This window comes from Lissotriton helveticus, chromosome 2_1 (genome assembly GCF_964261635.1).
Source record: "Lissotriton helveticus chromosome 2_1, aLisHel1.1, whole genome shotgun sequence".
NCBI lineage: Eukaryota > Metazoa > Chordata > Amphibia > Caudata > Salamandridae > Lissotriton > Lissotriton helveticus.
In genome coordinates this window covers 515572843-515600250 of record NC_136059.1, presented here as the reverse complement: position 1 = coordinate 515600250, position 27408 = coordinate 515572843, and the positions used below count along the sequence as shown (strand labels likewise).

The 27408-nt window shown below is 45.5% G+C and overlaps 1 protein-coding gene across 1 annotated transcript in view; it reads left to right on the top strand.

The window, feature by feature from the left end:
* The window catches only part of CENPK (centromere protein K), a 471484-nt gene that overhangs the window by 234282 nt on the left and 209794 nt on the right, over positions 1 to 27408 (top strand). The gene's annotated exons all lie outside the window — the stretch shown is intronic.

The following is a 27408-nucleotide window of genomic DNA, read 5'->3' as shown; positions in this document are numbered from 1 at the left end:
GCCACTGGGTTGAAGAGGTGGCGATGAGAGGATTCTGATCTCTGGCAGAGACCCACCTCCTCATGAATGTGCTCGAGTTGCATACGATTTGCTTGGGTTGAAGGTCTTCCTGCACTCCATCAAGGGGGCAGCTGGTGCAGGTACTCAAAAATGACCCTACCTTCAGGTGATGCTGTCAAGGGCAAGGTGGGGTCATGTGCTATGAGGCTGTATGCCTCGGGCTGGCTGAATCGTCTGGGGATTTCCCTGGTAATACACCATCTGGCTGGATCTTTAAACACCTAAGTCCATGAACTCAGCTAGTGACGCCGAGTGGATCAGCAGTTACACCCTGAGACAGTGGGGAGGACCCCATCTCGACCTTTTCGCCACGGCTGAGAATGCTCGATATCAACACATTTTCACCCTTAAGTTCCAAGAAGGGGTTCTCTCAGAGATGTATTCCACTTAGAGTGGAGCAAGGGACTCCTCCTATACCTTCCTATCACTTACTCCCCTGCCCTCGGTTCTGAAGCAGATCAGGATCGATTGGACCCAATTCTGGTAGATCCAGATTGGCTTGGAGAGAGTGATATCTAGAATTTCTGAGCTTGAGCCTCTATCCTCCAACAAGGCTGCCACTTCGAAAGGCAGCAGGGCAAGGTTCTGCACCGGAGCCTGCACAACCTGCACCTCTACATAGAGCTTGAGCAGCAACAGTTGATCACCTTTAATCTTTCTTCCAAGGTCGGTGATGTCATTTTGACAGACAGCCACCTTCAACGAAATCTATGTATGTTGGGTGCTGGGACAAATGTGTTGCTTAGCTCGGTAACGCCATGGACCACATGCCGGCAAAACTGTCAGCTATGTTGGTTTCTTTGTTTTTGGCTCTGCAAGGTCTTTATCTAAGCACAGTTAAAAGTTACCCCTTGGCCCTTTTGTCCTTCTTTTACTTTTGCCTGACCAATATCACCTTCACTTGAAGTGAAGCCTTGAAGCAGAAAGAACAGCCATTGTGCACCCCACCGGAATTGCTAGGGCCACGCACTTACTAGGGGTAAGTAAATCAGGATCCGTCTTCCCCTTGATACCACCAGCGTATCCTTCTCTATTTCTTCCTATTCAACCCTTCTTTTCTTTAATATGGACTATTTGATTTTGTCTCCATAGAACCCGGCTGGGTTTCTTAGTGAGTATTTTATTTCACCTGCACACGGTTTTCACCCACTTCACTAACATTGAGCAATTCCAATACCAGGTAATTTCCAGCCCTCGTTTTTTTCTAAGACAACGTTTCCCCAGATGTTCCCCACATCTTAGGTCCTGAAGAGACCCTATATCCATGTTAGGGTCGAAACGCTGTCGACAATTGAGAAAGCAAACCAAATATAACTGGCATTCTATCATCTTATAGATGTTATGTATTTGAAAAGAAGAAATTGGTCGCTTTTGTATACAACAAAGTTTATTTGAAACCTTGCACATATTGTTTCACAAATGTTATTCATATGCCTTGGTTCATAATTTCACTTGGGACACAATACACGACTGTAAATATTTGTTGTAGAACTTTTCACAAATAATTTTGGTTTTCAATTCAGTTATTGTACAGCCTAATCAGCGCGTTTGAGTCTCTGTCTATCTGACATCCCACCTAATCCCTGTCTATACATGCGATTTTCGCTTTTGTCTTATCAATCAATATTAAGTATCTTTTTCACAGGAACCACTGTTTTCTTAAAATACTTAATCACCCTGGTTCCGTCGTGAGTAGGGTTCCCTTGTTTTCTTTTTCGACTTTTGTCTTAGTAATCTGTCAGGTAGCTACACGGGCATCAGTGCACATGTTCATGAAACACTACTACTTCGACAGTTCTGTCCGTTCGCAGTCGTGCAGGGCTTTTTAGTCTGAGCCATTCTACAGACCCACCACCTTGCTTGGTACTGCTTTGTTATCTATTCATAAGGTGAGGTTAGAAGTATCCTTCAAAAGAACGAGTTACGCACCTTTAGTAACTCTCTTTATAATGAATACTCTTATCTAACCGCAGATTCCTCCTCTCGTTCTCCTCCCCCCGTTCTGTGGTATGGTCTCTTCCATCTAAAAAGATTCCAATCTTGGAATCTGCAAATTGGCTTGTTCAATTAGCCGATGTGCTCCGCGAGCACGGAAGAGTTCTTGAAAGAAACTGATGTCAGCATCCTGTAATGTATACTATGGCTTTAAGCCCCGCCTCTTTTTTCATTCGTTCCTGTACATGGCTTTTAGAAATGCATGCTTCTGTTTGGTCAGCATGTGTATTTTCTACCGCCTTTTGTTGTTTTTTAGATCCTCCCTGCGAGTGCCCCTGCTACATGTGGTCGTACAAATTTTTTAAGTTACGCTCCTTCCTGCGCACTATCTTATTGTTTGGGTCTGCCTTGGGCTTGTGTTCACGCACGCATGTGCGTTTCCCTTCCTTGGACATTGTTATGAGGCAGCCACTCTTCAAGTTTTCGAGCACTTATTGGTTGGTTACAGCACGTGTGTTTGCCAGCCATTTTAAAATTGCTTTTGGGAAGGAAGCGGGAAGAGGTGTGTCTTGCTGTTTTAATTGTACAGAATGTAATTTTATGCTTTTAGATGCTGTGCAGCTTTTGTTTTGGGAGCACTGCACCCACCGTGCTTTTCATCGTCTTCTTTCTTCACGGGCGCTGCAGGAGAGAAGTGTGGCTGCTTTGAGGTGGAATGGGCGAGCTGACACTCTGCTCTCTTGGCTGGTGCTGGGTTGTCATGCATGTCTTGTCGTGTTTGCGGGTGGCATGCAAGCAGGACAGTTCACCACGGAGGATGTGTTGTCCAGTGTGGTAGATTGTAAGTGGGCAACATGGAATGGGGTAGTCTTTGCTTGTTGCTCACAGTGCACTTTGATGAGTGCAGTGGGCTGCATTTCCTCGTGGTTAAGCGTGCCTCCATGTCGGGTGTCGTGGGTGGGGCGGGATTCGGTTATGGGTGTTTTTCTTTATGCACTATTGGAAGAGGCATGAGAGGTTCAGCATTCCCAACGCCTGCAAAACTGTATTGGTGTTTGTCGCAAATTTTTCACAAATGGCGGTGCTGGCATTGCTACATTTCGGACGTGACTAGGTGCTTCATTTTTCGGTCTCGCCTAGCGAAAGCAGCGCATGTGCTTCTCGCTCTGCGAGATCTATTGTCATCGAAGAGATTTCGGAAGGGGACTTGAAGCCCTGCCCATCCTTCCCATGGGCCAGCGTCATTATTTATGTTAAACGCTGGCCTCCGATTGGAAAGGAGGCTTCTTGGTGACCGCCCTGTCTCCTTCTCGGCCAGTCCATCCGGACTAGATCGTGTGCTGACGGCGCGTAACGGTCTCCTTCAATTAGGTCTGTGAGCTCTTTTTTTTCATTCGGCTGCTTTTGCGCATTGGTGACGGCGAATGTTTTTAGCCGCATTAGCCGGAATCTACCTGTGTGCTTTCGGGTCACTCTCTGTGCAGGTCCCTGGTGAGTTACTCTGTCTCCTCACTTCTCTTGTATGAAATAAATCGCTTTGCCTATTTTGCTTGTCTCAACATCGTCGCTACTCTCTTTCATGATCTCCAATCCCCACCCCACCCTCGTTTGGTTGAGCGCCGATTCTGAAGCTTCATGGCGCTACATTGATTCGCCCATGGCAGGGCGCGGAAGCAGCAGCACTGGTACAAGGGAGCTTTAAACACAGGACCCAATAAAATAAAACGGAACAGAGATCACAAAGAACCGCACTGATACCCCTCCGCACTTTTCCAGTTTGACCACATCTGTCCCCCATCTGCCCCGCTGATTCACCTATCCAGCCTTACCACTGTAACTCCCCCTTGCCGCCCCTCATTCTCTCCCTCCTCACTTTGTCTGTCCCCATCCACCTCTTCTGAAGAGGAGCCCCCATGCAGGAGTGGGAGGAGGGCTAGGGACCCAGGAAGCGAAAAGCAGATGTAAAGTGCTTCCCTGCCCCCTTTTTTTGCAACCCGTCCCCGGCTTGCCCCAGCTGCTTCTTTTGAGGTCACCGATGAAGTGTGGGGTGGGAGGAGAGTGTTCTCCCACCCCCGCTAGTCTGCATTGTGTCAGCATTCAAACCTGTGATCTACAGGTTACCAAAACAAATCTTACTAGCCGCCGCATCCATTTATTGAGCAAAAACGCAAGTATTGAAACCTGTGATCTGCAGGCCATGCACCAATCTCGCCTGCAGGTGCATTAGCCACCCGAGCTGGCTCAGGCTCAGTGCCTGTGATTTACAGGTTAAACACAGAACTTTCTAGTGGACGTTCAGCCCAATCCGCGGAGCAAGGGCCTACAAAGCATATCATATCCGGCTCAACATTTATTTATTCAGGAAACTATACGCCGCGAACAAGAACTCCGAGTTGGTCAGAGCGCCTCATATTTTATGCATGTTAAAATACAGTATATACAGCAGTCCAGGCATATAAGAAAGTATGGGGACTTCGATCCTGAGCACACTGGGTGCAGCTTCAGGGAGAGTCGAGGAGATGGCAGATTACTAAAAAAAAAAGCTACATTTTTGGACTTCCACAGAGAGTAACTGCATATAAAATATAATGAAACTAATCTTTAAAGTGCAGGAGACCCACTTCTTTCCTTTCAGCCTGAGGTAACACAAGGTCACCATTGACCCTGCCGGAACAGTTCTTACTTGACAAGAAGTATGGGGATTTTTTTCATAACATTAAAAATGATTGGAAACATAGTTCTTCATAGAGCCAGTTCAGTTCGACCTCTGACTATATACATGCGGTGCACAAGCAGATTGCACCGCCTGTGAAAGCACAGAATGAGCGAGTGTTGTCGGCTTCACCCAACGTGAGAGGTAAAGGCCAGTCACAGCATACAAATAGTAAAAGCTACATCTTTCTGGAAGCAGTGCCTCGGTTTAGATGTATTTGCATGCATAAACACCGGTAAATCAATATTACAAATGGTAAGTTGCATTACCCTGAAATATTGCCATGGATTAGGCCTACTTGCTTGCTGAAACCAAGATCAAATCACGTTTGGATGCTTATGAAATATCAGGTTTCGAGGTATCGGTCTGATAAATTAGAGAACGCCGAATTCAGTCAAAAGCGTTGGGCAGCCTGATAGACTCGTATAGTGAACTCCTTACCTTAAGTGCATGCCCTGAGATGGAATAGGCAGCAGGTGAGGTTTTCTTAAAGAGTTTGCTCTGAAGGCGAAGGTTAGTTTTGTTTCTGACCCTAGAGGAGCCTCAAAAATGGTCAGTTTCTGCAGGAATATATTGGACATATTCAGGTTTGTGAATGCATCTTGCCTCAATTGGAAGTCATTTTAATGAGGAAAGGGACGGGCAGTTGTGATATGGACGTATTTGTATGAGTTTGAGACAAGCCCAGCTGCAGCATACAAGCCCGTGCTTATTTACAAGCCCCTTGCGCCGCCAGTGCTCCACTTTGATCCCATATTGAAAGTGTCGCACCGGTGGCGCAAGGGGCTTGTAAATAAGCCGCCCTCGTCTTTAGAGGTGCAAGGCTTACTTTGGAAGTCCAGTGAGGAGAGTTGTTGTAAGGGGGAAAGGACAAAGGATTGTACAGCCAGTTGTACGTCCTGTGATTGTAGGAAACGTTTTCACTTATGGAGAAGTCTGTGTCAAGAACTGCCCTATTTGGTCAGAGTTTTAATGTGGACTCCAAGGTTTGGTTTTCTGTCTGATTTGATACCTCCAGGTCTACTAGAGTCAACAATTTGAAGTTGAAAGCTCGCAGATGTAATCAATTTTCATTCAGCTTAAAACTGGGTTTTCAAGACAGTAAGAGAAATTCAGTTTCTAATTCATTTCATTTTAGATGCCTCCCTGGCATCCATTTATGAATATAGGCGGGTAAGATGAGACCTTGTGATCAGCAATGGAAGGGAGTCTAAGGTTTAACGATGTATCCTTTGCGTGAAATAATACTGAAACTCCTTGATCCGTCTGTGGTGATCCAAACGGTACAATATACATAAAGAAGTGCGAGGTTGCCAATATTAGACCCTTGGTCATACCACGGATCACAGGCATTGGCTTTAACATATTGATACCTACCTCCAAATAGTATTCTAGCCATTTTACTATTGCACCATTAAAATAAAAATTATTCAAAAAAAGCCCAGACGTTCAGGGGAAGACTGTACATAGCACACTACAAATACATCAAGCTCCGTGTACCTTGGGTGCTCAGCAAACCACGAAGTAGAGGAGGTTCACTGCAGGTGTCTCTCCTCCCGCATCCTAATAAATCTGACCAGATCTTGCTTGTTTGTGGAAGAATACAGCCTGCAAGGGGGATCTGGATAGTCAGTGACAGTTACTTGTGCCTAATGCTACTCTTCTCACTATCCTCCCTTCTCCCTCATGCTGCTCTTCTCCTCACTCCCCTTCCTTGTACCTCATGCTTCTCTTCTCCTCACTCTCCTTCATTATCACTCACGCTGCTCTTCTCCTCCTCACTCTCCTTCCTTCTCCCTTGCCCATCTCTTCTGCTCCTCACTCTCCTTCCTTGTGCTTCACACTGCTCTTCTCCTCCTAACTATTCTTATGCTTCATGTTGCTCCACAACTATTACAATCCACTCCACATCATTCCACTACACACCGCAAACATACACTCCACAACACATAAGTAAAATACATTGCCATTTATAATGCCAAAGGCTCTAACGCAAACAAATACAAGACCCTATTGCATTTCCACTGCTTGTTGTTGCCTGTGAACAGGACAGTTGAGTTTGCCTAAGGAGAGAGCTGTGGTGGATGTTGGCTATGCAGGACGAATATTTTTTTGTGCTGCCCGAGCAAGAAAATTCTGATGCTTTGGAGTTCTTGTGTGGGACTCAAGACAGGCAGTTCTGCATTCTGTGGCGTTGCCACTTGTGTGTTGGAGCTAGGAAGCCCATATCTTGAATGGTGAGGGGCAGGTTTGGGTGTCCACTACGGTTCACAAAGGGGGCTTATGTTTGTCTCATTGCATGGACATGGCTGTTTCCGTCTGCTTGCATTGGGGTGTCTCTCGGGAAGTTTCACACGTGCACACCGATGGCATGGAGATGTTGCATGTGGTGGAGCTCGGAACCTGGCAGCTGTGGCACCGTGGTGGGGGGCTCCATGCTGTGAATCTTGGAGGCGATGGCTGGCGCTTTGGGTTTCCACAGGGTGTGGATCCATTCCAATGGCTTTCGCATTGCGAGATGTTGACCGCCCGCGGGGTGAGGACATGCTCTCTCTAGGTGGTCTTCTCTAGGACATCTCAGCTCCATCCTCGGCATGGGTGCCCCTTCTTGTGTCTGAAGCAGTTTTGCATTTTTAATTTGCAATGTTTTGATTTGTAGGGGTCGACAGGGGCCTGGGCAGTGTATTTTTTGTTTTGCACCTGAGGTGTCCCCATGTGTCATGATATGCACTCATGTTTGTTGTATGCGCCCCGTCTCTGTTGTCTTCCATCGTTCGTCTGTTTGCTTCCTCGCCTCGTCGGTCGCGCACTGGCACCAATACTGCTTACCCCCCCTCCCTCTCTTTTGCCTCTGTGGTCTTTGTTTTTGCGCACGTTTCCTGCATCTCTTTGTTTTCTGCCTCGGTTCCTCCCTGCGTACCGTTCCTCTCCCTCAATTTAGTTGTCTGCCTTTCCTTCCATTTGGCCTCTTTCATTTCCATTTGGCAAGACCCACTCAAGACTATAAAGGGCATAATGTGCTTCATTCACTCTTATTTCCGTGTTTCTTTACAATGGGCTTCCTCCAAACCTGGGAAGTCGGGTTGAGCCGATAACAGACCGGAGTTAACTTGTGTTAAAATGATAGGTTTTTTTTAAAGTTTTTTTTTTTTTTTGCAATTTAAAACGCAGCTTGAGAAGTATAATAAGTTTTGCTACAAATTTCCCTTCCAAACTTTGGCGAGAGGCTCATATCATTTTGTATTATGAAATTGGTTGCATGGTCTTAAGTAGAAGCAATGACGCTTACCACCCCCATCACCTAATAAAGTAGCTTCTGTGTGTGCCCTGTAGCACACTGGTTGTGTTTGCACGTATAGGGTTATTTGCAGTTGTGGAACTCCCTTCTCGTTCCTACATAGCTTTTGAAAATACAGGAGCCACAAAATGTTTTGTGCAAACCAAGTATGACACCTTATGCCGTTTGAAAAAGGCTGCTTTTATGAAGTAAGTCTCTATCACATTGTGTACAACCCTGGCACACGGCTTGCAGGCTATTTTGGCCTACTAAACATTAGTAAAAACCGGTCCACACAAATGCACACCGCATAATTCCACTGCACAACACATTTTACCATCAAATAATTCCACACGACACAAATCATCTCCACATTATTCCACTACATACCACATAATGCCAATCCATCAAATTCAACTTCTCATATTTCCACTTCGCTCCATGCCACATAATTCCACTTCCCATACTACTCCATGTCACATAATTCCATTACACGCAAAATACTTCAACTCCAAATAATTCCATTACACATAATTATAATCCAGCCTACATAATTACACTTCTCGCCACATATTTGCTTTCCACATATATCCCCTCAGCTCCAAAACAAATAATTACAATCAAAATTCAACTCAACAACGTACCCCATATTTACACTCCACATAATTGCACACCATGTCACACCACACAATTTAATGTCACACAATTACATACCACACAACATATTTACACTCCACTCGATACCACATAATTACTCCACATAAATCTCCTCTATGCCACATACCAACACTCTCCCTCCTGTATTCATCATTCCGCATAATTCAAGAATACAAATACACTACTCAATTCCACCCTGCATAATTCCACAACTACAAAACCAAATCAAACCACATAATTCCACTACAAGCAACATACATCCACATCACTACAAACAATAAACCTAAGTAAAAATAAAAGACCATTTACAACGCCAAAAGCTCTAAATTTCCCAAATGTGAGACCGATTGCATTGCAAATGGTTGTTCCTACTTCCGTAGCGCAATGACATTGACACTGAGTTGCACAGCGCCATCAGCCGGTGCACAGGACTTCTGCTTTTGAGTTTCCCAGAACCAGTCTGGCACCTTGTTAAACTCACAAAATGAGAAATCTGAGGTTAGACAAAGTATTCACCAGAGGGAGCGTTAATGAAGGTAAGTAACTTGTTCTGCACACCAAATGCCACATGTTTTTGCCTGCTATTTGAGCCAGACACTTGGTCTGCTTTCAGCAGATGACATGTTCAGGTGAAACCCATTTGGCCCACGGTGCTCCTTCTTGGTTTCTAATCACTGGGGCCGGTAACTCTTGGCTTATCGACCCACATATAATGACCGGTTAAGAGTTTCTGGTGACATCATTTGACTAGGTGACTAATATCAACAGACCCTGAAGATGAAGCTACTCCTTCGTAAATAGTAAGCAACTGACATTCTGCTTTTTTTTTTGTGCATGGTTGTCTTTGACTTGGCGTGAAGAAGGTAGTTTTTCCATTTACGAAAAATATATGGGGTGTCCCTTTTACTTGCAGGACCGAAATGGCCTGCACCTCAATATGGTTATCCTGTATATCTCCAAGTACTCAGGGTTTGGGACCAGACTCAATGATTTTACACAACATCCATTATTCAATATATGATACGTTAGCAGACTGTATATACTGTTTCTGGGTTACAAGTGTACAATTTAAGAATTAGAGTTAGAATTAAAACAACTGCTTGTCTGATATCAGATGCCTGAATTTATTATTCATTAATACAAAAAGTTAGGACATGTCACATCTTTAAAATTACATCTCTATGTGGTCAACACAATTTTATACATGGTTCATAGTTTAAAAACACATTTAATACACAGTAAAAGACGTTTAAAATACACAATATCACAGTTGAAAAAGTCAATACGAAAGAATCACAATTTCTAGTCGACGCAGCGTTTCGGTTTTTCTTATCTCACACCTTCTTCAGGACTGATTCTAGAAAGATTTTTATTAAGAAACAATAAGGTTACTGTTTGTTGACTGATGTCACGTGTTTAAATTACATCATTCATTTTGTCCCTACTTCTAACTCGCCCACACTCCTTCCAATTGTATCACATTTCATAGAGGTTTATATAAAACACAGTTCTGTTGCACTCTTATCCCCTTCTTTATTCACTTTCTATTTAACTTGCTATTTTTGCCTCAAAACAAAATTTCATACATCATTTTCAACCCCTATTCAAGTACCTCGGAGATATACAAGTATTTCTGTGCCTTAGGGTTCGCGGGTGCTTGTAAGACACATATCATATCTATTGCCTTGTGTCTGTTTGGGTATTTATCCCAACGTGGAGGTTTATCTATCACCGATAAGGGCCCAATACAATCGCCTTACCTTTAAAACTAATCTTTATGATTAGTTCCACCTAAATTTTTGGTGATGTTTCTGTGCCCCAGTTTTATATGAGCTGTTGCCGGTAGTCATACATAGTACCGATTTCAGATTTCTCCTATGATGAAAAGAAGGCGTAGATGTACTACTATAAATTTTACATCCTTCTTGTAGCATAATAAACATGCATGTGTTTTTTTATATGTACCTGATCTGATTCAGGATCTTTTCTTCCACACTGTGCGAGGAAGCCACCGTTAAATTGCAGGACGTAGGGAGTCCTTCAACATAAACATAGTATCATTATTAAAGGAACTCTCAGTGAGACTTTTTCTTAAGGAAATTTTTGCCCCTTGGTACTCACCTAATTGCAAGTGGTTCAGACTGATGTCGCGATTTTCCTCTCAATTATCGTCGACTACAGGAAGCTTTGGGTTTTAATAGTAAGAACTCGCAAAGAAACCGAAGCTATAGACGGAGCGGACGTCGCTGTGACGAGGAGCAGGGAGGCCGAATACAAGCGAAAAAGTAAGTCCTTGCAGCAGAATGCCGTAGGCTAGGGACAAACTACCAGCTGAGGAATAGACCAGTGTGGAAGTTAATCATAGAAATAGTAATTGCGCAATGGCAGGCCAACAGATGCTTACATAGCAGAGCTTGTGACAAAAAAGAGTCTAAAGTTTAAAACGAAAACTGCTATAGTCTCAAGATGAGGGGAAGAATATAATAAATCAAGTGAACGAGTAGGGCATAACTACAGATTAAAGGATGTGGACTAATATTTTAGACTAATATTCTTTACTAATTAATTTCATAGAATACAGTGGTTATAAAGGAGCAAGAAGGACAATTAAAACCCAAAGCTTCCTGTAGTCGACGATAATTGAGAGGAAAATCGCGACATCAGTCTGAACCACTTGCAATTAGGTGAGTACCAAGGGGCAAAAATTTCCTTAAGAAAAAGTCTCACTGAGAGTTCCTTTAATAATGATACTATGTTTATGTTGAAGGACTCCCTACGTCCTGCAATTTAACGGTGGCTTCCTCGCACAGTGTGGAAGAAAAGATCCTGAATCAGATCAGGTACATATAAAAAAACACATGCATGTTTATTATGCTACAAGAAGGATGTAAAATTTATAGTAGTACATCTACGCCTTCTTTTCATCATAGGAGAAATCTGAAATCGGTACTATGTATGACTACCGGCAACAGCTCATATAAAACTGGGGCACAGAAACATCACCAAAAATTTAGGTGGAACTAATCATAAAGATTAGTTTTAAAGGTAAGGCGATTGTATTGGGCCCTTATCGGTGATAGATAAACCTCCACGTTGGGATAAATACCCAAACAGACACAAGGCAATAGATATGATATGTGTCTTACAAGCACCCGCGAACCCTAAGGCACAGAAATACTTGTATATCTCCGAGGTACTTGAATAGGGGTTGAAAATGATGTATGAAATTTTGTTTTGAGGCAAAAATAGCAAGTTAAATAGAAAGTGAATAAAGAAGGGGATAAGAGTGCAACAGAACTGTGTTTTATATAAACCTCTATGAAATGTGATACAATTGGAAGGAGTGTGGGCGAGTTAGAAGTAGGGACAAAATGAATGATGTAATTTAAACACGTGACATCAGTCAACAAACAGTAACCTTATTGTTTCTTAATAAAAATCTTTCTAGAATCAGTCCTGAAGAAGGTGTGAGATAAGAAAAACCGAAACGCTGCGTCGACTAGAAATTGTGATTCTTTCGTATTGACTTTTTCAACTGTGATATTGTGTATTTTAAACGTCTTTTACTGTGTATTAAATGTGTTTTTAAACTATGAACCATGTATAAAATTGTGTTGACCACATAGAGATGTAATTTTAAAGATGTGACATGTCCTAACTTTTTGTATTAATGAATAATAAATTCAGACATCTGATATCAGACAAGCAGTTGTTTTAATTCTAACTCTAATTCTTAAATTGTACACTTGTAACCCAGAAACAGTATATACAGTCTGCTAACGTATCATATATTGAATAATGGATGTTGTGTAAAATCATTGAGTCTGGTCCCAAACCCTGAGTACTTGGAGATATACAGGATAACCATATTGAGGTGCAGGCCATTTCGGTCCTGCAAGTAAAAGGGACACCCCATATATTTTTCGTAACTTCCCCCTGGTCCCACACAACCAATAAGAGGGGGCCTCCCATAGTTTTTCCATTTAACCTGAAAATCTGTATTAAAGATTGTACACTGAATGGTGTTTTATAGTATACAGGAGGCCCCACAACCCCCTGCAGCACAGACCCTTTGGCTGACAGGTTACAGTACGACAGCACAGAAGCGTGGCTAGAAAATACGAGGGAGCAATATGTTTGAGGCATATGAGCTGCAGATTGTACACTTAGCAATAGATCGCCACCTCGTGTTGGGCTCGGATGATTGCAGGTTGTTGTCTTCTTGGAAGAAGTCTTTGTAGTCACGAGATAGGTGACTCCTCCCTTGGACAATACTGCGCATGGTCATCGTCTCCATCCTCAGATTGTTTTTTTCCGCCACTGGGTTCGGATGAAAGTTTTCCGCTCTGGCTAGAAATGACTCTTTTCGGCATTTTCGAAGCGTGAAACTTTAGACAAACAACTTTTGACATCGAATAAACTTTTCGACATAACCAGCTACATCCCGGTGCGGCGACGTGGGCCGTTGGGCCTATCGGCGCCGTACGGCCTACGCCTCATGGACAGAACTCCATTCAAGAGATGCCCGGTATGTCGAGCAAAATTCCCTCATAGCGACCATCACGAGGTTTGCAACCTCTATCTATCGCCGGAACACAACAAGTCGACCTGCACAGCCTGTGCCTCCTTCCGATCGAAGACCATTCGGGATCGGAGGGCCCGTCGACACGAGATGAGGAGATAAGCACCAGCACCGGAGGCCATCTTTGAGGAGGAGATCGTCGAAGAAGACGTCTCCGAGGACGAGAACCCACTCGAAGATATCTCCGAGGACGAGGCTCCACTTGTCGCCGAGGAAGACTCGCCTGATCTCCAGATCATATCGGGAGCAGAGGACTCGGACGATTCGATTCCATCTCGACAACCCGTGAGTACCTCTGCCCCTGCACCACAGACATTGCCCAAACCAAAGGCAACGGTCAGCACTCCACCCATGGGGCCCAGTTGAGACCGAAATTTACCCTCCAACGCTCCGCCTTCGGGCTTGGATCCGAGGAAAAAGACTACGCCTTCCGGTGCCTCGGCACCGAAAAAACCACATGTGCCAATTCCACCTCCTCCGTTGGCACCGAAACATCCTTCGACACCGAAGGACTCTTCTGCACCGAAGCTAACACGCCTTTCGGCGCCCAAAGACTCTTCGGCACCCAAGCCTAAACAGGCGTCGGTGCCGTACCCAAGAACCGTAACGGACCCGAAAGCTTCGACTCCGAAACCATCCGGTTCCAAAAATAAAGAAGGGAAGATAGATTCCGGCGCTGCAGGCCCAACAAAACCTGTCTCCACGCCGAAATCTTCGATAGCGGTACCAAAGACTCCAAGGCCTGATACAGACAAGCCTAAACCACCTTCGGCACCGAAGAAATTGCCACAGGACTCAATCACTCCTCCTAAAGCAAAAGACACTAAACAACCACTATCGTCACCGAAGAAATCGACGAAGATTATAGAAGAGGAAGATCTGTTTAGACCAGATCCTAAACAGAAAAAAGTCTACATTAATCCAAAAACTGGACATGTGGAAGCAATTCCTCATAAGAAAAGACTAGCAGACACACCACTTCCAACTGTGGTTCCTGCCAAAAAGGATTGTGCAACTTCTCCAAAGCACCCTTCCTCTCCTTCACCTTCTTCCTCTCCGATCACTCCTTATATTGAGCCTATAACTTCTCCTGCTCAATCTCCTGCATCATCACACCACACTGACGAAGAGTATGACTTAGGTGGGGGGGATGATGTACCAGAGCCACATACATACCCTTTAGATAAGGATGAAGACGTCAACCCAGAATATCCCAAAGAGGATAATGCATATAATTTTCCACCAAATAATGCATTAGACATCCCTGATCCTCAGTACTACCCAACAAAACCTTCCCCTTCAGAGGATAATATTGGGTTCAATCATCTATTAAACAGAGCTGCACTTTACCACGGGGTTCCAATGCACTCTAATGCCATTGAGGAGGATTTCTTATTAGACACTTTTGAGCAGTCACAAAGGTCTACTCAAATACTACCTATGATCAAAGGGGTCATTAAACATGCTCCAGAGTTTTTTAAAGATCCAGTAAGGTGTAGGGTACTAAATCCCAGAATAGAGAAAAAGTATAGACCAGCACCAGCTGATCCAGTCTACATTAAGGGACATCTGCCATTAGACTCTTTGGTAGTGTCAAATGCACGTAAAAGAGCCAATTCCCAGACTTCTGGTGACACACCCCCGCCTGACAAAGAATCAAAGATTATTGATGCGTCAGGGAAACGGATTGCTGCGCAAGCAACAAACATATGGCGCATAGCAAACACACAAGCCTTACTCTCACGCTACAACAGGGCTCACTTCGACCAACTAGAAAAATTAATGGAACACCTACCAGATCAATACAAAGATCAGGCGGCAGAGCTTTTACAAGAAGGCAAGTTAATATCTAATGCCTCAATTAAATTAGATGTAGCTGACACAGCATCCAGAGCTGTTAACACTAGTGTTATCCTCAGACGTCATGCATGGTTACGCATTTCAGGTTACAAACCAGAAGTACAAACTACCATCCTGAACCAGCCCTTCAATCAGAACCAGTTGTTTGGGCCAGAAGTCGATAACACACTAGAGAAGATGAAGAAGGACACAGACACTGCTAAGTCTATGGGTGCATTACAATCCACACAGACTAGAAGTTCTTTTCATCGCTCCTCTTATAGAGGAGGCTCCAAGCAGACTGGCGCAGATAACACATCATCTTTTAAAACACATACACAAACCCCCTCTAATAAAGGCTACTTTAGAGGAGGGTACAGAGGCAACAACAATAAGGGAAGAGGTAGAGGTAATAACAACAACCGCTTCTCTTCCACTCCCAAACAGTGACTTCCCTCTGCCTCCCCTACAGCATTCCACTCCTGTGGGGGGCAGACTATCACAGTTCCTACCTGTCTTGAATTCCATCACAACAGACAAGTGGGTAAGAAAAATTATCCAACATGGTTACTGCCTAGAACTCACAGCAACCCCCCCCAAACATACCACCCAGGCAGCGTCCAATGTCCACAGAAATCATAACTCTGCTTCAACAGGAAGTTCTAGCACTCCTACAAAAAGATGCTATTCAAGTGGTCCCCTTACAGTAACAAGGAACAGGAGTCTACTCCCTGTATTTCCTAATACCCAAAAACGACGGGACATTAAGACCGATTCTCGACCTCAGGCCCCTAAATCACTACATACAATCGGATCATTTTCACATGATCACTCTACAACAAGTACTCCCATTACTAGAACAGGGAGACTTTCTTACAACACTAGACCTAAAGGACGCCTATTTTCATGTTCCTATACATCCTGCGCACAGGAAGTATCTAAGATTTGTCATACAAGGATAACACTATCAGTTCAAAGTCCTTCCATTCGGGGTCACAACAGCACCACGAGTGTTTAAAAAGTGCTTAGCAGTAGTAGCAGCACATCTCAGAAGACAACAAATACATGTCTTCTCTTACTTCGACGACTGGCTCATAAAAGCAAGATCGTTCAACCAGTGTGTACAACACACAAAACAAACAATACAAACATTACACGACTTAGGGTTTACAATAAACTACACCAAGTCGCACCTAGAGCCTTCGCACGTTCACCAATATCTAGGAGCTACCATAGACACATCGGCAGCTCTAGCGTATCCCAGTCAAGCCAGGATTCAAAGCATTCAGAGCTTAGTCTCCCTTTTTCAATGCCAGCACTCTCTTCAAGCCAGAGTGTTCATGAAACTAATAGGCATGATGGCGTCTTGCATCTTCATAGTTCCTCACGCAAGACTGCAAATGCGCCCACTACAAGAATGTCTAGCACAACAGTGGAATCAGGCTCAAGGTCAGCTCACAGACCTGGTGTTGGTGGACAGCCGTACATATCGCTCTCTGCAATGGTGGAACACCAAAAACTTGACAAAGGGACGGCCGTTCCTAGACCCTGTTCCACATATAGTGCTCACAATAGATGCATCCCTCACAGGAGGGGGAGCCCATCTCCTGCACTATACCACTCAAGGCCAATGGAACAGCCAACAAAAACTGTTCCACATCAATCATTTAGAGTTACTAGCGATATTCCTAGCACTCAAGACTTTTCAAGTACAAGTACAAAACAAAGCTGTTCTAATCCGGACGGACAATATGACAGCTATGTATTATATACAAAAACAGGGGGGGGGGGGGAACACTCTCTGCAACTGTCCCAGCTTGCACAGAACATTTGGAGATGGGCCATCCCTCAAAACATACACCTAACTGTAGAACACCTTCCAGGAATTCACAATCAGATAGCAGATCTGTTGAGTCGTCAGTCACAACAGATTCACGAATGGGAGTTGCACCCACAGGTTCTCCAACCATTTTTCCAAAGGTGGGGGCAGCCACAAATAGATCTGTTTGCCACCACAAAAACGCAAAATGCCCAACCTTCGCCGCCAGGTTTCCACACCCACGGTCGGAGGGGAATGCAATATGGATGAACTGGTCAGGCAGATTTGCGTACGCTTTTCCGCCTCTCCCACTCATTCCACTAGTAGTACGCAAGCTCAGACAACAGTCTCTCAAACTAATACTAGTGGCCCCCACATGGGCACGTCAGCCGTGGTTCACCACGCTACTAGATCTCTCACTAGTTCCACATCAGAAATTACGGCTCACGCCATCCCTGTTAACACAGAACCATGGAGAAATAAGGCACCCAGAACCATGCCAACTGAATTTGGCGATCTGGCTCCTGAGGTCTTAGAGTTTGGCTACTTAAACTTACCACCAGACTGTATGAATATAATTAAAGAAGCTAGAAGACCCACCACTAGAGCATGTTATGCTGCTAAGTGGAAAAGATTTGCAATATACTGTAACAACAATCCCATTGATCCATTGGATGTTTCCATCCAAAATATTATTTGCTACCTTCTACACCTACAAAGGTCCAACTTGGCTTATTCTTCCATACGACTGCATCTAGCAGCAATTGCAGCCTATTTACAAAATAGACAGCATCTATCTCTCTTTAGAGTACCTGCGGTAAAAGCATTTATGGAAGGATTAAAACGAATAATCCCACCTAGGTTACCACCTGCACCAGTATGGAACCTAAACGTGGTCCTTACAAGACTTATGGGTCCCCCTTTTGAGCCTTTACACAAGTGTGAACTGCAATTCCTAACATGGAAAACTGCCTTCCTTGTTGCCATCACCTCTCAGAAGAGTTAGTGAAATACAAGCAATCACAATAGAAGAACCATTTTTTCAGATACACCCTAACAAAGTGGTTCTTAGACCCAATCCAAAATTCCTACCAAAAGTGATTACTCCTTTTCACCTTAACCAATCAGTAGAGTTACCAGTGTTTTTTCAAAAACCAGACTCTGTTGCTGAAAGGGCTTTACACACCTTAGATGTTAGAAGAGCTCTTTTATACTACACAGACAGGACTAAATCCTTCAGAAAGACACAATAACTATTTGTATCTTTCTCTTCCCCACACAAAGGCAATCCCATCTCTAAAGGAGGAATTGTCAGATGGATTGTAAAGTGTATTCAAATATGCTATCAAAAAGCTAAACGTACACTAACAGTTCCTCCTAGAGCGCACTCCACTCGCAAACTTGGAGCCTCTATGGCTTTCTTAGGAAACATACCATTAGAGGACATATGTAAGGCAGCAACATGGTCTACCATACACACCTTCACTAAACACTATTGTGTTGACGTGCAAGCCAAGCAGCAAGCTGCAGTAGGCCAAGCTGTCCTTAAAACAATATTTAAGTATGCTGCAACGGATACAAGCGACCACCGCTAGGGGAGACACTGCTGCACAATCGTTGCTAAGTGTACAATCTGCAGCTCATATGCCTCGAACAGAATATGCTACTTACCAGTATGCATCTGTTCTTGGCATGTAGAGCTGCAGAGATGTACACGCCCTCCCGCCTCCCCGGGACTTGTATCCATTCCAGTACTCATCTTACTTAGATGCACACGCATGGACATCCTTTCTCTTTACTTCTACTAACTCCATCATTTCCCATCATGGCGAAAAACAATCTGAGGATGGAGTCGATGACCATGCGCAGTATTGTCCAAGGGAGGAGTCACCTATCTCGTGACTACAAAGACTTCTTCCAAGAAGACAACAACCTGCAATCATCCGAGCCCAACACCAGGTGGCGATCTATTGCTAAGTGTACAACTCTGCAGCTCTACATGCCAAGAACGGATGCATACTGGTAAGTAGCATATTCCTTCCATCATAATGGACTTTAGGCATAAGGACATGGATTAAGTTCAAGCAGGGGCAACAAAGCATTGTTATAAGTTGGACAAATCGGCACATTGAAAGCACTAATATAAGAAACTAATCTGCAATGTCCCCGTGATATGAAATGAATAATGGGAAAAAGAATTGTGGGAAAATAGAAAAAACACGGAGATCCTGCTTTCGGAATGGTGCATTATGGGTATTGCAGTTTTTTCAGGAGTATTGTGTAGGTCAGGATGGCGTATAAAGCCATGCGACATTACTGCTAATTAATTGATGGCTTACCTGTGATCAAGGCTCGAAGGAGCTGAAACGCGTTAGGATTGGATTTAAAGCTAGCTGCCAAATTGCTGAAATAAAACAAGTACCTATTACCCTGAAGTTCTGGTATGCGTCATGTTTCGTTGCTAGAGACGAGGAAGGGTGTTTGCGATACATGTGTGGAACTTCGTGCGCCGAGGCAGCCCTTTTGAGGTTGGATCTCCTACACAGAATGATTGGTGGCATATATATATATATATATATATATATATATATATATATATATATATATATATATATATATCATCCCTCCAACTGGCAGTCGTCAGTAGGTAGTTATAGTTAGGATGTAGTTTCCATAGGAAGAGCGTTTTTCATTTGCCAATAACTTTGGCGTCATTTGATGTATCATCACACAATTTTCAAGACAGCTGCTGTCTTGAAAGTTTCTAGGTGATCCCTCAAGAGGGGGCTGAGAAGAAGGGGGGGGTCACAAAACGCATTTTCCCCGTGTTAATTTCCATAGGAACTTTAGACACGTCTACAGCCCAAACTGCCAAACGGAATTCCACCAAATTTGGCAGGAAGGTAGATGTTGATCCAGGGAAGTGCCTTTTTGTGTAAATCCTTTCAGTAGTTGTGGAGTAATTTAAAGAAATATCCAGTTGTATATAGGATCCGCATCCCCTTCTGATCCCATGTTGAGATATGATTGACTGTCAGCACTTCACTTCAGGAGGTTTTGGCAGTCATCCAGAAAAAAACATTACAAAAAAGAAAAGGGGGCCTCTAGGGGGTTCCCAAATGGCCAAAAAAGCATTTTTTTTACATTAAATTTTGGCAAGATCTGTAGATCCTGTGGAAGAATAAAAGTGTGGACTCCCGCGCTGCATTAATAATCACCACAGAGGAGAGGAGGACTGGTGTAGGAATTTGGACAATAGAGGGCAGGAGGGAAGTGGACATGGGCACCAAACTGACCTTATAGGGGCTGAAGCAGCACAATGCACCGCACAGGGCAAGCGGGAGGGCAGTGCAACACAGCAGACCATGGAAAGCACTAGGGAGGGGACAGGGCCATGAACATGACCAACAGAGAGCAGGGGAAAAAGAGGCAAGTGCAACAAGCTGACCATACTAGCCATACAGGAGGGGCAGTTGCAGCACAACAGACCATGAAGGGCAGGGGGAAGGGGAAGTGGCAGCACACCAAAGGACCATGGAAGGTAGGAGGGAGTGGATAGGGGCCTGCAATGGAAAACAGAAGGTGGGGAGCAAGGGGGCAGGAGCAGCGAGCTGACCATGCAGGGCCCAGGTTGCATGCATACTGTGTCACTGGAACCAAGCTGCACCCAGCTGATGATCCCATAACTAGGGCAAAACCAGTCCTAGGTTGCTTGTGTTCCGGTTCAGGGAGGACCTGACTTGGCAGTTCGAGCTGGACTGTTCCTATTGGTGCAGTTTCAAGTCTGATTTGCAAATAGCTGGGTCCACTTGAACTGGCATGTTGTGTTAAATAACGATGGATTGGGATGCCCAAGAGATTACCAGTGGCTGAGATTAATTCAAGCATTCCATCCATCACTATTTTATATACTTATTGGGCAAGCGGGGTGGGAACTGGAAGCACAACACACTATGGAGGGTAAAAGGGAGACTATAAAGACATACACCGAGACAACGGAGGGAAGGTGGGAGGGGGACGTGGCAGCAAGCTGACCACACTGGGCAGGTGGGAAGGGCAGTGGCAGCACAAAAGACATGGCAAGTGGGAGAGTGGGTAGCAGCACAGCGGCCATGGTGGGCAAGAGATAGGGGGGAGGGGTATCACTAAGGAGTATGGACGGCAGAAGAGAGGGATAGGGGCTGGACACAGTCAAGAGAGGGCAGTGGAAGGAGGCAGGGTCTTCACAACAGACCAACCACACAGGGTGGGCAGGAGGAGCAGTTGCATCACAACAGAGCAGGGAGGTCAGAAGGGAGTGGCAGCAAAATGGACCATGGAGGACAGGAGGAAGGGGATATGGGCATGGAGCTTGGACAATGGAAGGCAGGGTGGAGAGGGCAAGGACAGGCGGCAGCCATCTGACAATCCTGGGTATTCAGGAAGGGCGGTCGCAGAGCCATGGAACATGGTGGAAAAAAGTGAGGGACCCAGGGGCATGCACACACACATCGGAGTGCCGGGGGAAGAAGGGTAAGGGCAGGAAGCTAACTTCAGAGGCTAAGCAGGAGGGCAATGATAGGGGCATAGATGTGGGCAATGGAATGCAGGAGGAGCAGGCAGGGATATCAGGCTATCTGGAGGGCAGTATCAGCACATCGGACCATGCAGGGCAGGAGAGAGGGTGCTGGTGCATGGACTCGGACAACAGAGGGCAGGGAGGAGGTGGGTAGGGACAGCGAGGTGGGTAGGGACAGCAAGATAACTTCCCAGGGCAGGCAGGAAGGGCAGCGGCAGAACAACGGCCACACAGGGCTGTACACGGATACAAGGGTATGGACTTGGACAATGCAGGGTAAGGAGGAGGGGTGCACGGGCAGCAAGCTTGGACGGGAGCAGCACAAGGGACAATGCCAGGGCTGACCCTGCGTCCAGCCCCCCTCGACCTGACTTACCCCCCAACCAGCCCCTCTCCCTTCACCGTGCATTACAATGGACATCCTAATTTACGTTTTTTTTTTAAACTAGAAATTCACTGAAAAACCCAAAGGTTAAAGTGAAGTTATAGTTAGGAATAGTAAGAATATCTAACTTTACTTTTTCAAAAACTTTGAAATTCACTGAAACAAAACAAAGGTTAAAGCGGTGTTACAGTAGGTGAAAATGTCATGTAAAACATTTTAAAATAATAAAACCACTGAAATTCACCAGTTATAGTTCTCACAAGTAATTAGAGCTCTTACACTAAAGTAACTATCACTTGCGCCCTCACCATGCACTGCTTTTACCCTTACATATTACATCACTCATGACATATTCATTGACTACATTTATAACATCCCTAATCACATCTGAAATGCCATCATTGTTAATAGGACAGTTGTCCCTTTCAATTACTCATGAGTATGCAAAGGCACCAAATCAGCTACAAGCTCCATCTGTTAGATTCTACCCCTTCCACGTTAGAAGTATGCAACAATGCTGGCTCCGGGTGGGTTGGCCACAGGTCTTGCCGCAAACCAGGCCTTGTTGCCAACCCCCTGCAGTGCCCGGCCAACAGCTGGGCACCGTGTGGGGTTGACTGCCTGTGGGGTTGATAGCTGTAGGGCTGGAAACCCCCCCCCTGCTCACAGAAGGAGGGAGTTGGCTTTAAGTGTGGTAATTAAATATTACTTGACGTAAAAAAAAAAACTAGAAATTTACTGAAAAAAACAAAAGTTAAAGTAACGTTATAGTATGGGTGTAGAAAACAATCTCAAATTGACACAAGAAAGGAGTTGGGAATGCACCACTTAAACTTTAATCAGACCAGATATAGACTCAAACCCCAGCTTCCTGCATCCAGCATGAAAAGGGAAGAAAAACTATTGGACTTTACTTTGGTTGCAGCTTACTTTGGTTGCAGCAGAGGCCATTAACGGGGCACACACCCAACAGAGAGATAGGTGCAAAGGCCGGTGCTGAGTGCCCCGTGTTTGGAATTACTGGGTCGGCAATTTGCAGGCTCTTTAATTCTAGACCTAAAAACACTGTCCCTGGACCTAAATGCGGAGCTGCGGGCATCTGTCATGCCCTGCCACGCCCTACGTCCTTTTGCTCCACAGGTTGCACTGCAAATAATACCTTCTCCCCCCAGCTCCACACCAGGACTCCCTCCTCAGGGCCCAGACAACCCAGCTGCACCCTTCTCCAACTTGCTGCTAGCAGTGGTAAGTGGCAGCATTAGCAGGGCTTGTTATGGGCCTGTAATCAGGAAAATCTGTAGATAACAACTTGGCATTCACTATTTCTGAATCATTGTCTCTTAATGGATGATTGTGGTGTATTTGCTGTAAATGGAGATCCGGCAACCCACTTTCCTTTTACCAGAAAAAGCATTACAAGTAATGAGGACTTAATGTCTATACTTATCTTGAGCAATACATTATTGTCCCTTCCAGTTCTAAGAGAAACATGAGTTTTCACAAGCTTGTATCACTGTGTGGTTTTCTAATATGCTCCTCTGGTGTAATTTTGTGTTCTTTTATGTATGCATATAATCATTTGCTTGTTGCCTCTTTGTTGGAAATGTATTGATGCAATGACATCTGGTGACAAATATTGCTTATTCTAGATATATACTAAACAAAAAAGAGTGAGGAACGCAGAAGCTCGTCCTTCTCCCTGAAACACTTGTAACACACAAAAAGAACGAGCTCAATGACATATCAGTCAACTAGCATCCTGTTAGCATTAACCGCATGCGCGCTGCGGCGATTTTCGCGCTACGCGGCTTATTTCAAAAAGCCGCATTACATGACGAGCTCAGCTCTTCATCAGCGTGCGAGTGGCACAACTGATGACGAGCAGCTCGAAGGGGTTAAGTAGTCTCACAGAAGACAAACCTATTCGGTTTTTTGAAGAACCCTCACCCACCAACCTAGTTGGTGGAATGCTTCATCTTCGGATTCCCACCTAAGTGGCTAAGTGCCTCCTAGGTGTGCTGCGGCGCCTGGAATTGTTTGGTGAATTTAGTGAATGTGAACTTTAAAACTACCTTCAGGATACTCTGTCAGATCAGTATCATTTTTAGGGCTCGCCTGCTGATGCGCTTCAGCGCATAGCTGGCGAAGCTCTATAGGGGCTTATCCAGTGTTTATCCACTGGCGATTCCACTGGCGATTCCTTCAAGTGCATGTGCTTTTTAGGTCATTGCGCTTGCGCAAGCCCTAAAAAGCGCGTGCACAATGCCACCAGCCGCCTGCCTGCCTGCCTCGCATTACCACATCAAAGGCAGCCCTCCGAGCGCATTTCTCACCCCCTAATTATTCACGGCCGGCCGGCAGGCACATCAAAGGCTGCTGCTGCCGTGACTCGCATTTCTCCTCCCTCCTCCCCTATCACTGCCCAGGCCGGCCGTACTTTCTCTTTACAAGGGCGCCCATTCCTGAATCACTTGAAATCTCTCCACATTATTTGCATTTTGTTAATTAAAAAAATTAACTTCAACACAGCGTTGCACATTTTTCTCGACTTCGGAAGGATGAGTCCCAATCTCATTTGTACAAAGTGTTGTAATGGGATTATTGGAGAGTTAGAGAAACGTGCTCACAAGTTACATTTTTATGCAAATCATCTGAGTAAATAAACAATAGCATGGTGCCGTTTGCGTCCTTGACTTGATCTGGTTTTTATTTTTATTTTGCTATTATTCTCACAAAGGCTAAGAAGGTCTGCCTACTTTAGTATTAAGTGCTATACGTCGCATAAGCAACAGCTAACCATTCACTCACCCACGCAACGCCACTCACCCATGCAACGCCACTCACCCACGCAACGCCACTCACCCACGCAACGCCACTCACCCACGCAACGCCACTCACCCACGCAACACCACTCACACACGCAACGCCACTCACACACGCAACGCCACTCACACACGCAACGCCACTCACACACGCAACGCCACACACGCAACGCCACACACACACGCAACGCCACACACACATGCAACGCCACACACACATGCAACGCCACTCACACATGCAACGCCACTCACACATGCAACGCCACTCACACATGCAACGCCACTCAACCACGCAACGCCACTCACACACGCAACGCCACTCAACCACGCAACGCCACTCACCCACGCAACGCCACTCAGCCACGCAACGCCACTCAGCCACGCAACGCCACTCAGCCACGCAACGCCACTCAGCCACGCAACGCCACTCACACACGCAACGCCACTCACACACGCAACGCCACACACACACGCAACGCCACACACACACGCAACGCCACACACACACGCAACGCCACACACACACGCAACGCCACTCACACATGCAACGCCACTCACACATGCAACGCCACTCACACATGCAACGCCACTCACACATGCAACGCCACTCACACATGCAACGCCACTCAACCACGCAACGCCACTCACCCACGCAACGCCACTCACCCACGCAACGCCACTCACCCACGCAACGCCACTCACCCACGCAACGCCACTCACCCACGCAACGCCACTCACCCACGCAACGCCACTCACCCACGCAACGCCACTCACCCACGCAACGCCACTCACCCACGCAACGCCACTCACCCACGCAACGCCACTCACCCACGCAACGCCACACACACACGCAACGCCACACACACACGCAACGCCACACACACACGCAACGCCACTCACACACGCAACGCCACTCACACACGCAACGCCACTCACCCACGCAACGCCACTCACACACGCAACGCCACTCACCCACGCAACGCCACTCACCCACGCAACGCCACTCACCCACGCAACGCCACTCACCCACGCAACGCCACTCACCCACGCAACGCCACTCACCCACGCAACGCCACACACACACGCAACGCCACACACACACGCAACGCCACACACACACACGCAACGCCACTCACCCACGCAACGCCACTCACCCACGCAACGCCACTCACCCACGCAACGCCACTCACCCACGCAACGCCACTCACCCACGCAACGCCACTCAGCCACGCAACGCCACTCAGCCACGCAACGCCACTCAGCCACGCAACGCCACTCAGCCACGCAACGCCACTCAGCCACGCAACGCCGCTCATCCACGCAACGCCGCTCACCCACGCAACGCCGCTCACCCACGCAACGCCACTCACCCACGCAACGCCACTCACCCACGCAACACCACTCACCCACGCAACGCCACTCATCCACGCAACGCCACTCATCCACGCAACGCCACTCATCTATATGCAAAACGAAAAATGTCAAACTCTTCTATTGCGAGACCTATTGCATTTTCAATGCTTGTTAATAATGAGTTCCTGGGGTAGGATTAAAAATACGGGTGGATGCGAAAGATCATCCAAAAGTGGTCTACATGTTTCAGCCAATCAGCTCTGTATAAGGAGGTTTTCTTCAGGACCAGTGCCGCTCGGCCGGAGGCAACCCTAAACAGGTGAAGTGTATGCACACACACGCCCGAAGGTTTATGTAAGTGGGGGTGGACTCGTAACTTGTGATTTGCACCTGAACCCCTATATTATAGTTATAAAAGTTTATGTAACATGGATCCCGCTCTGGGCCCCAGCAGGTAACCAAGCAGACAGAATACCTTGACGAAAGTGTGACATTCGCCACCACCTCCTGCTGGGATCCATCTTACATAAACCTTTGTAACTATAATATATTGTTTCAGGTGCAAATCGTAAGTTACAAATCCACTTTCACTTCCACACACCTTAGGGGGTGTGCGTACACTTCACCTGTTTAGGATAGCCTCCGGCCCTAGCAGTTCTAGTCCTGGAGAAAGCCCCCTAAAAAGGATTGATTGGCTGAAACATGTAGACCACTTTTAGAAGTGTGAGATCATTTTTTCTCTTTCTCATCCACCCGTGTTTTTAGTTCTACCACAGGAACTCATTATTAAAAATTATCCTGATCTGACAGAGTATCCTGGACCTAGTTTTAAGGTTCACATTCACTAACTTCACCTACTCAACAAAGAAAATCTTGCTCCACTGTAATGAGGCGTTGCAGCACACGTAGGAGGGAACCCGATGATGAAGCATCCCACCAACTAGGTTGGTGGGTGAGTGTTCTTCAAAAAACCTAATGAGTTTTTCATCTGTGAGACTACTCGATGCTAACAGGATGCTGGTCGATAGATATGTCATTGAGCTTGTTCTTTTTGTTTGTTTCATTATTTTAGATATAAACAGAAGTAAGACAAGACTACAAGCAGATAAGACTAATGCAAGTCTTCGCTGCAAATAAAGAGACTTAGAGACAACGTTCAAGTTGCATCACTGTTTGATGGACTTGTTGCTGTCTGATTGGTGCTTGGTTTTAGTGGGATTCTGGTTTTTCTCTGGTTGATTCGTGGAAGTTCTGTTGTGTATTATTTAAGATGACAGCTGCCGGAAATAAAGTAGAAAAAGAAAGGCATAATTTGAGTACTATGCCCTTAGTAGCAGTGTTCATTTCAGATGTAAAAGCAACTGATTTTTATTCTACAATACTCTTTTTGAGAGTTTAACGTTTTATG